Source organism: Stomoxys calcitrans, chromosome 1 (genome assembly GCF_963082655.1).
Source record: "Stomoxys calcitrans chromosome 1, idStoCalc2.1, whole genome shotgun sequence".
NCBI lineage: Eukaryota > Metazoa > Arthropoda > Insecta > Diptera > Muscidae > Stomoxys > Stomoxys calcitrans.
This window is the reverse complement of record NC_081552.1, coordinates 39,480,332-39,495,804: the sequence shown is the minus strand read 5'-3', so window position 1 is coordinate 39,495,804 and position 15,473 is coordinate 39,480,332.

Here is a 15,473-nt window from a genome sequence, read left to right as displayed (position 1 = left end):
CTGTGCCAAGTATGGTTGAAATCGATCCATAACTTGATATAGCTGTCATATAAACAGGTCTGGGGATTTGACTTCTTGAGCTTCTAGAGGTCGCAATTCCTATCCGATTTGGCTAAAATTTTGCATGACGTATTTTATTTTTACTTTCAACAACTGTGTCAAATAAGGTTCAAATCGGTTCATAATCTGATATAGCTGCCATATAAACCGATCTGGGATCTTGATTTCTTGACCCCTAGAGGTCGCACTTATTATCCGATGTGCCTGAAATTTTGTACGACGGATCCTCTCATGACCATCAGCAAACGTGTTTATTTTGTTCTGAATCGGTCTATAACCCGATACAGATCCCATATAAATCGTTCTCTCTATTTTACTTCGTGAGCCCCAATGGGCGCAATTCTTATACGAATTGGCTGAAATTTTACACAGGTCTCCAACATATAATTTAATTGTGGTCCGAACCGGACCATATCTTGATATCGTTTTAATAGCAGAGCAACTCTTTTTTTATATCCTCTTTAGCCTAAAAAGAGATGCCGGGAAAACAACTCGACAAATGCGATCCATGGTGGAGGGTATATAAGATTCGGCCCGGCCGAACTTAGCACGCTTTTACTTGTTCGTCTCTTCTTTTCTCCAGATAATTCTCTCTCATCAGGCAAAACTCTTGTTCGAACCATGGGTTTCTTGGAGGCTTCTGGTATCCAATCACGGATTTCGCGGCATTCTCCATGGAGTGGCCAATGGACACTGACACTGAGTCATTATATTATCGGGACAAGTGACATACAAGTGGAGTATGCCGTTGCCATCTGTTCTGTTTGTAACTTTTCAATGACCAGCTTCCATGTAGTGTCAGATTGTACTTTTACTCAAACGAACCTTTGCTGCAGAGGGGTAATGATACGAATCTATATTCGCTCTGGGGATCGCACCTTCAACTTTGATGCTGCATGAATATCTTGCATCTATCACAACGCCATCAATTTGGCTCCTTACTCCTTGATCTGGCCACAGCCAGAATGGCTTTGTGAATTTGTATGCCCACCACCATAGAATGGGGTGGTATACTAATCGTGTCATTCCGTTTGTAACACCTCAAAATATTGATCTAAGACCCCATAAATTATATATATTCTTGATCGTCTGGACATTCAGAGCCGATCTAGCCATGTCCGTCCGTCCGTCTGTCGAAATCGCGATAGCGTTCGAACGTGTAAAGCTAGCCATTCGAAATTTTGCACAGATTCTTAATATTGATGTAGGTCGTTGGGAATTGCAAATGGACCATATCGGCTTAGATTAATTCTTGAGCCTCTACAAGCCACATGTCCCATTTGGTTGAAATTTTGCAGGCGGTGTTCTGTTATGATTTTCAACAACTATGCCAAATGCGGTCCACATCAGTCTATAACCTGATGCAGCCCCCATGTAAAACGGCCTCTCGAAGCTTTAATTTTACTGGTTTGACAGAAGTTTTGTATGTAGAGTAAATCTATGCCCTTCAACTAAATTTAGTTTGCATAAATTTTTAGCAGAATCCATGGTGATGGGTTCGAAAGATTCGGCCCGGCTGAACTTAGCGCGCTTTTACATGTTTTGTTTATGGTGTTTCTGGTTCAGCGCCCAAAGCGCATGGGTTGTGTGGGATCCCACTATTGGACACTCGTCCCCAGCCGCCCCTAACCTGGAAACAGACGCTGATGTTGGCGCCAATAATAAGCCTTGTCATTTTGAGTATCAATAGCTCTCAGTATTTGAATGAGAGTCAGTGCCAACTGACCCCTCACTTAGAGCTTCCTCTTGAAATCGCGGACTGTGTGACAGCTAATCTGCATAAAAACAAAGCTTTTTAGCATCCACAACATGTGGACCCTCCGGGTACCTTTAACTTAAGCTTACCGTGATAACAAATAACACCACACAATTCGGAGCTCAAAGTTCCAGGCCGTGTGGTGCTCACTGTTATATCGTGTCTGCCGGAACTCTCAATAGCATTATCGCCATACTATCGAACGTTTCGCTGGTAAACAACGCCTTTAACTCAGACTGCGTCCACCCGAAAGTTTATTATAAGGGGTGATTTTTTTGAGGTTAGGATTTTCATGCATTAGTATTTGACAGATCACGTGGGATTTCAGACATGGTGTCAAAGAGAAAGATGCTCAGTATGCTTTGACATTTCATCATGAATAGACTTACTAACGAGCAACGCTTGCAAATCATTGAATTTTATTACCAAAATCAGTGTTCGGTTCGAAATGTGTTCATTCACCGTAACGTTGCGTCCAACAGCATCTTTGAAAAAATACGGTCCAATGATTCCACCAGCGTACAAACCACACCAAACAGTGCATTTTTCGGGATGCATGGGCAGTTCTTGAACGGCTTCTGGTTGCTCTTCACTCCAAATGCGGCAATTTTGCTTATTTACGTAGCCATTCAACCAGAAATGAGCCTCATCGCTGAACAAAATTTGTCAAAATTTGAACACATTTCGAACCGAACACTGATTTTGGTAATAAAATTCAATGATTTGCAAGCGTTGCTCGTTAGTAAGTCTATTCATGATGAAATGTCAAAGCATACTGAGCATCTTTCTCTTTGACACCATGTCTGAAATCCCACGTGATCTGTCAAATACTAATGCATGAAAATCCTAACCTCAAAAAAATCACCCTTTATTTACTGCTCAATGCCCCGACACCCAAACAATAAGGATGGCATAATATTCTCAGTTAATCTCTTTACACTCCAAGACTGTTCGTTAGTTTACCGTCCTTGTTTCCTATCCCTAAAGATGTTCACACTCCCCGACCTCGCGTTCTCATCATGCCAACTCTTGCATTCTGTGATCACTCGGATCTCCGCCATCACTACCGTATTATGGTCAGGATGTCGGAAACAGATCGCAGTCCCTTTTTGATCTCAGTGTAAACCTCCAGGCCAATCTGTCATCTAACTTTGATCCATTCGTATAGCATGAGCTTTCAGATGGCAATACCAGAGTTCCGCCATTGCACGACTGTGCCGCTGACAGCAGTTCCTTGCACTTGACCTCAAGTGTCGTCTCATGTGTCCGATCGGAAACCCCTTCCATTCCTTTCAGATTAACTATTGTGGCCTCGATGCCATCACCTTAAGTCTCATAGCCGCAGTGGCTGTCTCACACTTTATCTGCATGTCATTGAGTCGGATATCTAGTATAGTCTCCAGTGCCCTAATGGGAGCGGTCCTCACGCTCCGCCTATGTCAAGACATCAAGTTCTCTGAACCTGTTGTATTATCCTTACGTTGCACTTTTTCTCCACCGCATTTCACCAAACTACTGAGGCGTAAGTAAATATTGATCTAGTCTCGCTCCTGTAGAGACAGACGATACTTTTTCGGTACGCTCCTGAATGTGATACTTCCAATTCAGTTTCCTGTCCAGGATCACTTCTAAATACTTCAATCCCATGGCAGCCGGTTGTACATACCGGATTGACCCGATGGGTTCCTTCATCTACAAAGGCTGTCGCCTCAGTGTACAACAAACTATTTATAAGACATAACATCTGAAGTTATTCGAGTTTCTCGGAAAGTGCTAAAATGTACTGAGATGTACAGATCGCCGCATGAAGACAATAAGATTTGTTCATTGAAAATGTTGTATATCCTACTGTAGGTCAAATAGGCATCAATGTAAAAACGCTCATTCTAAAATGATCAACCCGAGTTTTGGTTATCATCACAAATAACCGTTTACAAAAGGACTAAGCAAATTGATGCCTCATAGTCTATGCCGGTTTGGGCTGCCATTGCTTTCTCGGAATCCCCCATTGAAGTCTACTGCATCACTGGGGAAAATTGCCACCAATATCGCAATCATTGCATTTTGCCGTTTAGGGGTGATGATGAACAATCAATTAAGAAAATAACTTGTTTATTGTTATTATGCTCCAAGACTTTGTTTATATTTTTCTGTGATGACCAAAGTCATCATAGCAATGTTATGATTTTATAAATATCAATGATTTCCACTAGTTTTTGCTCGAAAGTATACAGACTTATGTCCAAATCATGACTGCCATTAAATCGTTGATTTATTAAGTGTTTAAGCCTTATTACTACGATTGAATAACTTTTGAACACCAATCCTTCAGGGAGAGATGCTATTAATTCTTAATGGGCGTAGAAGAAGGGGGAAGTTAGTCTGACTAATTATCTTATTTTAAACATTTTCAATATACATCATATCAAAAACAATTATTGGGTTGCCCAAAAAGTAATTGCGGATTTTTCATATGGTCGGCGTTGACAAATTTTTTCACAGCTTGTGACTCTGTAATTGCATTCTTTCTTCTGTCAGTTATCAGCTGTTACTTTTAGCTTGCTTTAGAAAAAAAGTGTAAAAAAAGTATATTTGATTAAATTTCATTCTAAGTTTTATTAAAAATGCATTAACTTTCTTTGAAAAAAATCCGTAATTACTTTTTGGGCAACCCAATATTTAAATATAAAATTTCCAAATTGGGTCCGATGGCGGGAGGCTTAAATCAACTCACTGATTCACATTTCAGTGAAATCAGGTTAAAGCTGTTATGGGCGTCGGATCCTTAATAGGCATATCGCTATATATAACATCTATATCTAAATATAGCCCGATCTAAAATATATTTAAATCAGATTGCGGGAGGCTACAACTCACTGTTTACAATTTCAGCGAAAACGGGTAATAAATAAAGCTTTTATGGGCTTTAGACACTTCATCGGGAGTTCGGTCTATATGACAGTATAATTATCCCGTGTTGAAAAAAGGGTACTACAATTATTGATATTTGAAGGGGGAGCGGACCTTCCCCCTTACCCTAATTTTCCGAAACACCAGATCTTGGAGATGGATGGTTCGACTTAAGCGAAATTTTGTGTGTTCTCTTATATTAACCTACAAACAAAAATTTGGTACTAAAATGGGGTACCTAGGGGAGCGCCCCACCCCAAAACCTACCAAACATATATATATATATACATCAATCACAACAATATGGGACTCAACTGAAAGGTAGTTAGGAAAAGAAAACGTATCTGATATCCAATTGTCGGAGCAACTGTATGGGGGACCACCCCAAAACACCCCTAAATCGGACATATTATATGGGACTCAAATGAAAGGTATTTGCGGGTTTGATATCCAAATTTGAGACAAAGTTTCTGGGGGTCCACTCTTTCCCCAAAACACCCCAAACAGGAGTTATTTACTGACCATGACAATATGGGGCTTAAATTAAAGTTATTTGAGAGTAGAATACGAATCTGATATCCTAATGTGGGACCAAGTGTTTGGGGGGCCTCCCATCCCCGAGAACATAACCCAAAGAAGACAAACTTACGACCATAGCAATATGGGACTCAAATGAAAGGTCTTTGGAAGTAATGCACGAATCTGACATCAATGTTCGGGTAAAGTGTCCATGGAGCCAACCCTCCCCCATAACATCAAACAAATAGGAAGTATTTGCTGATATTGCAATATGAGACTCAAACAAGTAAAAACGTGCTAAGTTCGGCCGGGCCGAATCTTATATACCCTCCACCATGGATCGCATTTGTCGAGTTCTTTTCCCGGCATCTCTTCTTAGGCAAAAAAAAAGGATATAACAAAAGATTTGCTCTGCTATTAGAGCGATATTAAGATACGGTCCGGTTTGGACCACAATTAAATTATATTTATGTTGGAGATCTGTGTAAAATGTCAGCCAATTCGAATAATATTTGCGCCTATTGTGGGCTCAAGAAGTAAAATAGAGAGATCGATTTATATGGGAGCTATATCGGGCTATAGACCGATTCAGACCATTAAAAACACGTATGTTGATGGTCATGAGAGAATCCGTCGTACAAAATTTCAGGCAAATCGGATAATAATTGCGACCTCTAGAGGCTCAAGAAGTCAAGATCCCAGATCAGTTTATATGGCAGCTAAATCAGGTTATGAACCGACTTGTACTTTATTTGACATAGTTGTTGAAAGTAACAGTAAAAAACGTCTTGCGAAATTTCAGCCAAATCGGATAGGAATTGCGCCCTTTAGAAGCTCAAGAAGTCAAGTCCCCAGATCGGTTTATATGAGAGCTATATAAAGTTATGGACCAATTTGAACCACACTAGGCACAGTTGTTGCATATCATAACAAAACACGTCGTGCAAAATTTCATTCCAATCGGATAAGAATTGCGCACCCTAGAGGCTCAAGAAGTCAAGACCCCAGATCGGTTTATATGGCAGCTATATCAGGTTATAGACCGATTTTAACCATACTTGGCACAGTTGTTGGATATCATAACAAAACACATCGTGCAAAATTTCATCCTAAACGGATAAGAATTGCGCACTCTAGAGGCTCAAGAAGTCAAGACACAAGATCGGTTTATATGGCAGCTATATCAAAACATGGACCGATATGGCCCATTTACAATACCAACCGACCTACACTAATAAGATATATTTGTGCAAAATTTCAAGCGGCTAGCTTTACTCCTTCGGAAGTTAGTGTGCTTTCGACAGACGGACGGACGGACAGACGGACGGACATGGCTAGATCGACATAGAATGTCACGACGATCAAGAATATATATACTTTATGGGGTCTCAGACGAATATTTCGAGTAGTTACAATCAGAATGACGAAATTAGTATACCCCCATCTTATGGTGGAGGGTATAAAAGGAGGTATTTTAGAGTAGAACACGAATCTGATATATATTTTCAAAGGATATTGAATGTGCACAGAGCTGATAGATCACGTCGTGAGAGCGGCACCGCTCTGTATGTGAGAAACTACCTAAATACTCAGTTATGTATAAAGTCTAACCCAGGTGGCCAAATTGAGCATATTTCTGTCCTTGAACCTCTCTCTCTTGCTTACTCAGACAATGTGGTTGCTGGGGACTTCAACTCTTAGGTTTTACAGGACACGGCCTTGACGTTTGAAATGTCTTCCTTCAATTCAACAATTCCCACGCATTTATCCGCAACCTCCAGCACGCTTCTCAATCTATTCTTTGTTGGTGACACTTCTAAAGTCCTCCTATACGACCCAGGTACCACGACTTGATTTTCGAACCATGACTTAATTTTTTTATACCCACCACCGACGGATGGGGGTATATTCATTTTGTCATTCCGTTTGCAACACATCGAAATATCCATTTCCGACCCTATAAAGTATATATATTCTTGATCAGCGTAAAAATCTAAGACGATCTAGACATGTCCGACCGTCTGTTCGTCTGTCTGTTGAAATCACGCTACAGTCTTTAAAAATGAAGATATTGAACTGAAACTTTGCACAGAGTCTTTTTTTGTCCATAAGCAAGCTCGAAGATGGGCTATATCGGACTATATCTTGATATAGCCCCCATATAGACCGATCCGCCGATTTAGGGTCTTAGGCCCATAAAAGCCACATTTATTATCCAATTTTGCTGAAATTAAGGAAAGTGAGTTGTGTTAGGCCGTTCGACATCCTCCGTCAATTTCGCCCAGATCGGTTCAGATTTTGATATAGCTGCCATATAGACCGATCCTCAGATTTAGGGTATAAGGCCCATAAAACCAACATTTATAATCGGATTTTGCCGAAATTCGGGACAGGGATTTGTGTTAGGCCCTGCAACTTCCTTCGTTAATTTGGACCAGATCGGTACAGATTTAGATATAGCTGCCATATAGACCGATCCTCCGATTTAGGGTCTTAGGCCCATAAAAGCCACATTTAATATCTCCTTTTGTTGAAATTTGGGGCAGTGAGTTGTGTTAGGCCATTTGACATCCTTCGTAAATTTGGCTCAGATCGGTCCAGATTTGAATATAGCTGCCATATAGACCGATCTTCCGATTTAGGGTCTAAGGCCCATAAAAGCCACATTTATTATCCGGTTTCGCTGAAATTTGGGACAGTGAGTTGTGTTAGGCCCTTCGACATCCTTTGTCAATTTGGCCCAGATCGGTTCAGATTTGGATATAGCTGCCATATAGACCGATCCTCCGGTTAAGGGTCTTAGGCCCACAAAAGCCACATTTATTATCCGATTTCGCTAAAATTTGGGACAGTGAATTATGTAAGGGCCATCGACATCCTTCGTTAATTTGGGTCAGATCGGTCCAGATTTGGATATAGCTGCCATATAGATCGATCCTCCGATTTATGGTGTAAGGCCCATAAAAGCCACATTCATTATCCGATTTTGCTGAAATTTGGGACAGTGCGTTGTGTTAAGCCATTTGACATATTTCTTCAATTTGGTCCAGATCGGTTCAGATTTGGATATAGCTGCCATATAGACCGATTTCTTGATTTATTGTTTTGGGAACATAAAATGCTCATTTATTGTCCGATGTCGCCGAAATTTGGAACAGTGAGTTAAGTTAAGCCCCTTGACATACTTCTGCAATATCGCACAGATCGGTCCAGATTTGGATATAGCTGCCAAATAGACCGATATCTATTTTTTAGGTTTTGGGGCCATAAAAGACGCATTTATTGTCCGATTTCGCCGAAATTTGGGACAGTGCATTGTGTTAGGCTTTTCGACATGTTTATGCAACTTGGCCTTAATCGGTCCAGATTTGGATATAGCTGCCATGTAGACCGATATCTCGGTTTAAAGTCGTGGCCCCATAAAAGGCGCATTTATAATCCGATTTCACTGAAATTTGGCACAGTGACTTATGTTCGGCTTTTCGACATCCGTGTCATATATAGTTCAGATCGGTATGAGGTATGTGAGTATAAGGTATGAAATTTTCACCGAATTTTGATGAAAGATGGTTTACATATCTACCCGAGGTGGTGGGTATCCAAAGTTCGGCCCGGCCGAACTTAACGCCTTTTTACTTGTTGTTGATGTGTCTGCTGCCGATAACAAGCTCCTAGTGGGGTGCGTTTATAGACCGAACAACCGTACGGATACGCGAGATTTTTTTTTCTGTTCTTGAACCTCTCTCTCTTGCTTACTCAGACAATGTGGTTGCTGGGGACTTCAACAATTCCCACGCATTTTTCCACAACCTCCAGCACGCTTCTCTATTTGTGCTTTGTTGGTGACACTTCTAAAGTCCTCCTATACGACCTAGGTACAGCCTCATGTTTTTCGAACCATGACTTGATTTTTATACCCTCCACCATAAGATGGGGGGTATACTAATTTCGTCATTCTGATTGTAACTACTCGAAATAATTGTCTGAGACCCTATAAAGTATATATATTCTTGATCGTCGTTAAATTTTATGTCGATCTAGCCATGTCCGTCCGTCCGTCCGTCTGTCTGTCGAAAGCACGCTAACTTCCGAAGGAGTATAGCTAGCCGCTTGAAATTTTGCACAAATACTTCTTATTAGTGTAGGTCGGTTGGTATTGTAAATGGGCCATATCGGTCCATGTTTTGATATAGCTGCCATATAAACCGATCTTGGGTCTTGACTTCTTGAGCCTCTAGAGTGCGCAATTCTTATCCGATTGAAATGAAATTTTGCACGACGTGTTTTGTTACGATATCCAACAACTGTGCCAAGTATGGTTGAAATCGGTCTATAACCTTATATAGCTGTTATATAAACCGATCTTGGGTCTTGACTTCTTGTGCCTCTAGAGGTCCAAGTGTGTGGTTATCAGAAACAGGCTATCTCGTTTTTCATGTGATGTCGGTATATTCATTAACAACGCTAGATTGGCAATCGTTACTAATGCAAAGAACTTGGGCGTGTTTATTAATAGCACTCTGACTTGGAGTAATCATATCGACTCTGTCGTTTGTCAGGGATATTCAATATTGCGTGTTCTCTGGGCCACTCAGTCGGTTACTCCGCTGCGGGTTAGGTCTCTCTTGGCAAAGACTTATCTTGTTTGCTAATTGCGACTCGGTAAGTAGACGTAAGCTGAACACCTGTTTTAATAGCGTTACTCGTTATGTATTTGGCTTGAGACGGCGCGACTCCATCTCTGAATACTCTTTGTCCCTGTATGGCGTCTCCTTACAGCACTTGTTGTACCTGAGGTCGCTTACTTTTCTGCATAAACTGATCTACACGCAGGCACCACAATATTTACAATATATGGAATCATTGATTTCGCCAGATCTATTAGAGGTAAAACAAGTAAGGGCGTGCTAAGTTCAGCCGGGCCGAATCTTATATGCCCTCCACCATTGATCGCATTTGTCGAGTTCTTTGCGCTGTATCTCTTTTTAGACAAACATAGAATATTGAATAAGAAGTGTCATGTTATAGGATCTATATCAAGTTATAGTCTGATTCGGATCATAAATGAATGCTGAACATTGTAGAAGCCATTGTGTAATATTTCAGTTCATTCGGATAAAAATTGCGCCTTCTAGGGGCTCAAGGAGCAAAATCGGGAGATAGGTTTATATGGGAGCTGTATCAAGCTATTGATCGATTCAGACTATATTAGACACGTATGTTGAAGGCTATGAGAAGCCGTTGTACAAAATTTCAGCCAAATCGGATGATAATTGCGCCCTCTAGAGGTTTAAGAAGTCAAGATCCCAGATCGGTATGTATGGCAGCTATATCAAGTTCTATACCGATTTACGCCACACTTGGGACAGTTATTCAAAGTCATAACAAAACACCTCAAGCAAAATTTCAGTCAAATCGGATGAGAATTGCGCGCTCTATTGGCTCAAGAAGTCAAGATCCAAGATCGGTTTATATGACAGCTATATCAAAACGTGGACCGATGTAAACCATACTAAGCGTAGTTGTTGGAAGTGATACCAAAACACTACGTGCAAAATTTCAATAAAATCGGACGAGAATTGCGCCTTCTCTAGAGGCTCAAGAAGTCAAGATCCAAGATCGGTTTATATGACAGCTATATCAAAACGTGGACCGATTTGGCCCATTTACAATACCAACCGACCTACACTAATAAAAAGTATATGTGCAAAATTGCAAGCGGCTAGCTTTACTCCTTCGAAAGTTTGCGTCATTCTCCCAAAACACTTCCCAAACCGGACATGTTTGCCGACAATGGAAAACTGAAGCTCAAATGAAGGGTATTTGAGAGTAGACCATGAATCTGACATCAACATTCGGGACCAACAGTCTAGGGGACGTTCCACCACCATAACCACCCCCAAATAGGATGTATTTTCTCACCATGACAATTTGGGTCTTAAAAAGAGTGGAGCTCGCTATAAATAGTTTCTAGGGCCCATACCTCTTAAATGAAAGGTATTTGAGATTAGAAAACGAATTTGATATCCAATTTTTAGACCGTGGGGTTCAAATAAATGATATTTGGGAGTATTTCACGATTAATATTCAAAGAATAATTTTGTTCCATATAAAATAAAAGAAGGCGCAGCGGAGCCGGCTGGGTTCAGTTAGTATATATTTATAAGGAAGCTTTTCAGCGAACAGGTCGATAGCGTTAATGACGCCGCCAAGATAAAAAAGTTTCTCTCAAAAACCCATGTCCAAACTGAATCTTAAGTAGACGACATGGAAGTGAGAGCGAGAGCAGAGACAACGAAGGACATGTTGAGGCTTTCGATGAAAACCCATTTTTCACTGGATAGGAAGGGACTCACGGAGACACCGGAATCTTGGAATAATGACGTTGATCGAAGCTTTATAATTATGGAATTTATGGTGAAGGAATCCTTGAGGTGCTTCAAACCATTTAAGTCACCCGGACCTGATGGAATATTTGAGGCGCTACCACAGAAAGAGGTAGACTATCAGGCGCCTCATCTGGCCAATTTTTTCACAGCGTGCCAAGGACTTGCATATACTCCAAAAGCCTACAGACCCATAAGCCTTACGTCCTTTCTACTCAAAACTATAGAACGTATTGTGGACACCATACTGAAGAGTAGGACATCCAGCGAACTGTTCAAATACAAACAGCATGCCTATGTCAAGGGAAGGTCGGTGGAGACTGCATGAGGTTGTGCATAAAGTAGAAGAATCCTTCGATGCCAAAACGTACACACTGGCGGTATGATTGACATCGAGCGGGCTTTAAACAATGTGCGGACTGACACACTAATCCAATCCTAAGACCAGTACCAGGTGGACCCGATCCTTAGACCCTGGATAAACCATATGCTAAGGAACAGATGGATAAATTGTGTGTCCAATGGGAGAAAGTGGCACAGGGCACGCCACAGGGGAGCATTTTATCGCCATTCCTATGGGTGACCTCCATAAATGACCTATTACGGATACTGACTGAGGAGGGATATGAACCCGTCTGCTACGCGACGATGTTATAATACAATTTAACAATGTCCGTGTGTCTATCCGTCCGTCTGTTGTAATCACTCAACAGCCTTCAAAAATTCAAATATTGAGCTGAAATTTGGCACAGATACGCCTTTTTGATGCACGCTGGTTAAGTTCTTGAACGGGCCAAATCGGACCATATTTGGATATAGCTGCCATATAGACCGATTTTCCGATAAAGGGTCTAATGCTCATAAAAATGCTCATTTTTCATCCGATTTTGCTGAAATTTGAAACAGTGAGTAGATTAAGGCTTCCCGACAACTGACCCAAATATGGTTCAGATCGGGCTATATTTAGATATAGCTACCATATAAACCGATCTCCTGGTAAAGGTTCTGAAGACCATAAAAGCTTTGCTTATTACCCGATTTTTTTGAAATTTGCAACAGTGGGTTATTTTAAGCCTCCCGACTTTTTATTTTCCATCCAATTTTGCTGAAATTTGAAACAGTGAGTAGTTTAAGGCTTCCCGATATCTGACCTAAACATGGATTAGATCGGACTATATATAGGTATAGCTGCCATATAGACCGATCTCTCGATAAAGGGTCTGATTCCGATTTCGCTAAAATTTTAAACAGTGAGTGATTTTTAGCCTCCTGATACCCCACCTAAATATGGTTCAGATCGGACTATATTTAGATATAGCAGCCATATTGACCGATCTGCCGATAAGGGGACTGAAGCCCATAAAAGCGTTATTTATTACCCGATTTCGCTGAAATTTAAAACAGTGGGTTATTTCCTCTAAATATGGATTAGATCGGTCCATATTTAGATATAGCTGTCATATAGACCGATCTCCCGATAAAGAGTCTGAAGTCTATAAAAGCTTTGTTTTTTAACCGATTTCGCTAAAATTTGAAACAGTGAGTGATTTTTAGCCTCCCGATACCCGACCTAAATATGGTTCAGATCGGATTATATTTAGATAAAGCAGCCATATAGACCGATCTCCCTAAAAGGAGTCTGAAGTCTATAAAAGCTTTATTTATTACCAGATTTCGCTGTAATTTGAAACAGTGAGTAGGTTAAGACCTCCCAATATCCGACCTAAATATGGTTCAGATCGGACTATATTTAGATATAGCTGCCATATAGACCGATCTTCCGATAAGGGGACTGAAGCCCATAAAAGCTTTATTTATTACCAGATTTCGCTGTAATTTAAAACTGTGAGATTTTCTGAGCCTCACGATATCCGTCCTTAGTATGGTTCAGATCGGTTTATAGTTGGATACATCTGCCAAAGAGACGAATATTTTATTCTACAAAATTGAAGAGTGACATATATATTAGACCACTCAATGTCCGCGCCGAATTTGGATGCTAAAGTTATGCAATTTTCACCGGATTATGACGAAATGGGACTTACATATATACCCGAGGTGCTGGGTATCCAAAGTTCGGCGGGGCCTTTTTATTTGTTAGAGGTTATTTTATATTGGGTTGCCCAAAAAGTAATTGCGGATTTTTTAAAAGAAAGTGAATGCATTTTTAATAAAACTTAGAATGAACTTTAATCAGATATACTTTTTATACCCACCACCGAAGGATGGGGGTATATTCATTTTGTCATTCCGTTTGCAACACATCGAAATATCCATTTCCGACCCTATAAAGTATATATATTCTTGATCAGCGTAAAAATCTAAGACGATCTAGACATGTCCGTCCGTCTGTCCGTCTGTCTGTTGAAATCACGCTACAGTCTTTAAAAATAGAGATATTGAGCTGAAATTTTGCACAGGTTCTTTTTTCGTCCATAAGCAGGTTAAGTTCGAAGATGGGCAATATCGGACTATATCTTCATATAGCCCCCATATAGACCGATCCGCCGATTTAGGGTCTTAGGCCCATAAAAGCCACATTTATTATCCGATTTTGCTGAAATTTGGGACAGTGAGTTATGTTAGGCCCCTCGACATCCTTCGTAAATTTGGTTCAGATCGGTTCAGATTTGGATATAGCTGCCATATAGATCGATCCTCCGATTTAGGGTCTTAGGCCCATAAAAGGCACATTCATTATCCGATTTTGATGAAATTCGGGACAGTAAGTTGTGTTAGGCCCCTCAATATCCTTCGTCAATTTGGTTCAGATCGGTCCAGATTTGGATATAGCTGCCATATAGACCGATCCTCCGATTTAGGGTCTTAGGCCCATAAAAGCCACATTTATTATCAAATTTTGCTGATATTTGGGACAGTGAGTTGTGTTAGGCCCTTCGACACCCTTCGTCAATTTGGCCCAGATCGGTTCAGATTTGGATATAGCTGCCATATAGACCGATCCTCCGATTTAGGGTCTTAGGCCCATAAAAGCCACATTTATTATCCGATTTTGCTGAAATTTGGGACAGGGAGTTGTGTTAGGCCCTTCGACATTCTTCGTCAATTTGGCTCAGATCGGTTCAGATTTGGATATAGCTGCCATATAGACCGATCCTCAGATTTAGGGTCATAGGCCCATGAAAGCCACGTTTATTATCCGATTTTGCTGAAATTTGGGACAGTAAATTGTGTTAGGCCCTTTGATATCCCTCATCAATTTGGTGCAGATCGAACCAATTTTGGATATAGCTGCCATATAGACCGATCTCTCGATTTCAGGTTTTGGGCCCATAAAATGCTCATTTATTGTCCGATGTCGCCGAAATTTGGAACAGTGAGTTACGTTAAGCCTCTCGACATAATCCTGCAATATGGCGCAGATCGGTTATGATTTGGATATAGCTGTCATATAGACCGATCTCTCTTTTTAAGGTTTTGGGCCCATAAAAGGTGCATTTATTATCCAATGTCGCCGAAATTCAGGTTTTTGATGAATTTTGACCGGATTTTGATGAAAGGTGGTTTACGTATATTCCCGAGGTGGTGGGTATCCAAAGTTCGGCCCGGCCGAACTTAACGCCTTTTTACTTGTTTTACACTTTTTTTCTAAAGCAAGCTTAAAGTAACAGCTGATAGCTGACAGAAAAAAAGAATGCAATTACAGAGTCACAAGCTGTGAAAAAATTTGTCAACGCCGACTATACGAAAAATCCGCAATTACTTTTTGGGCAACCCATAGTTTTTAGAGCGCACAACAAGCCGATTACTGGCTTAGGTGTATGTCCATAGAGGCATGGGGCAGAGTAATATCTGCACCCTCTTTTCAACCTAACCTATTT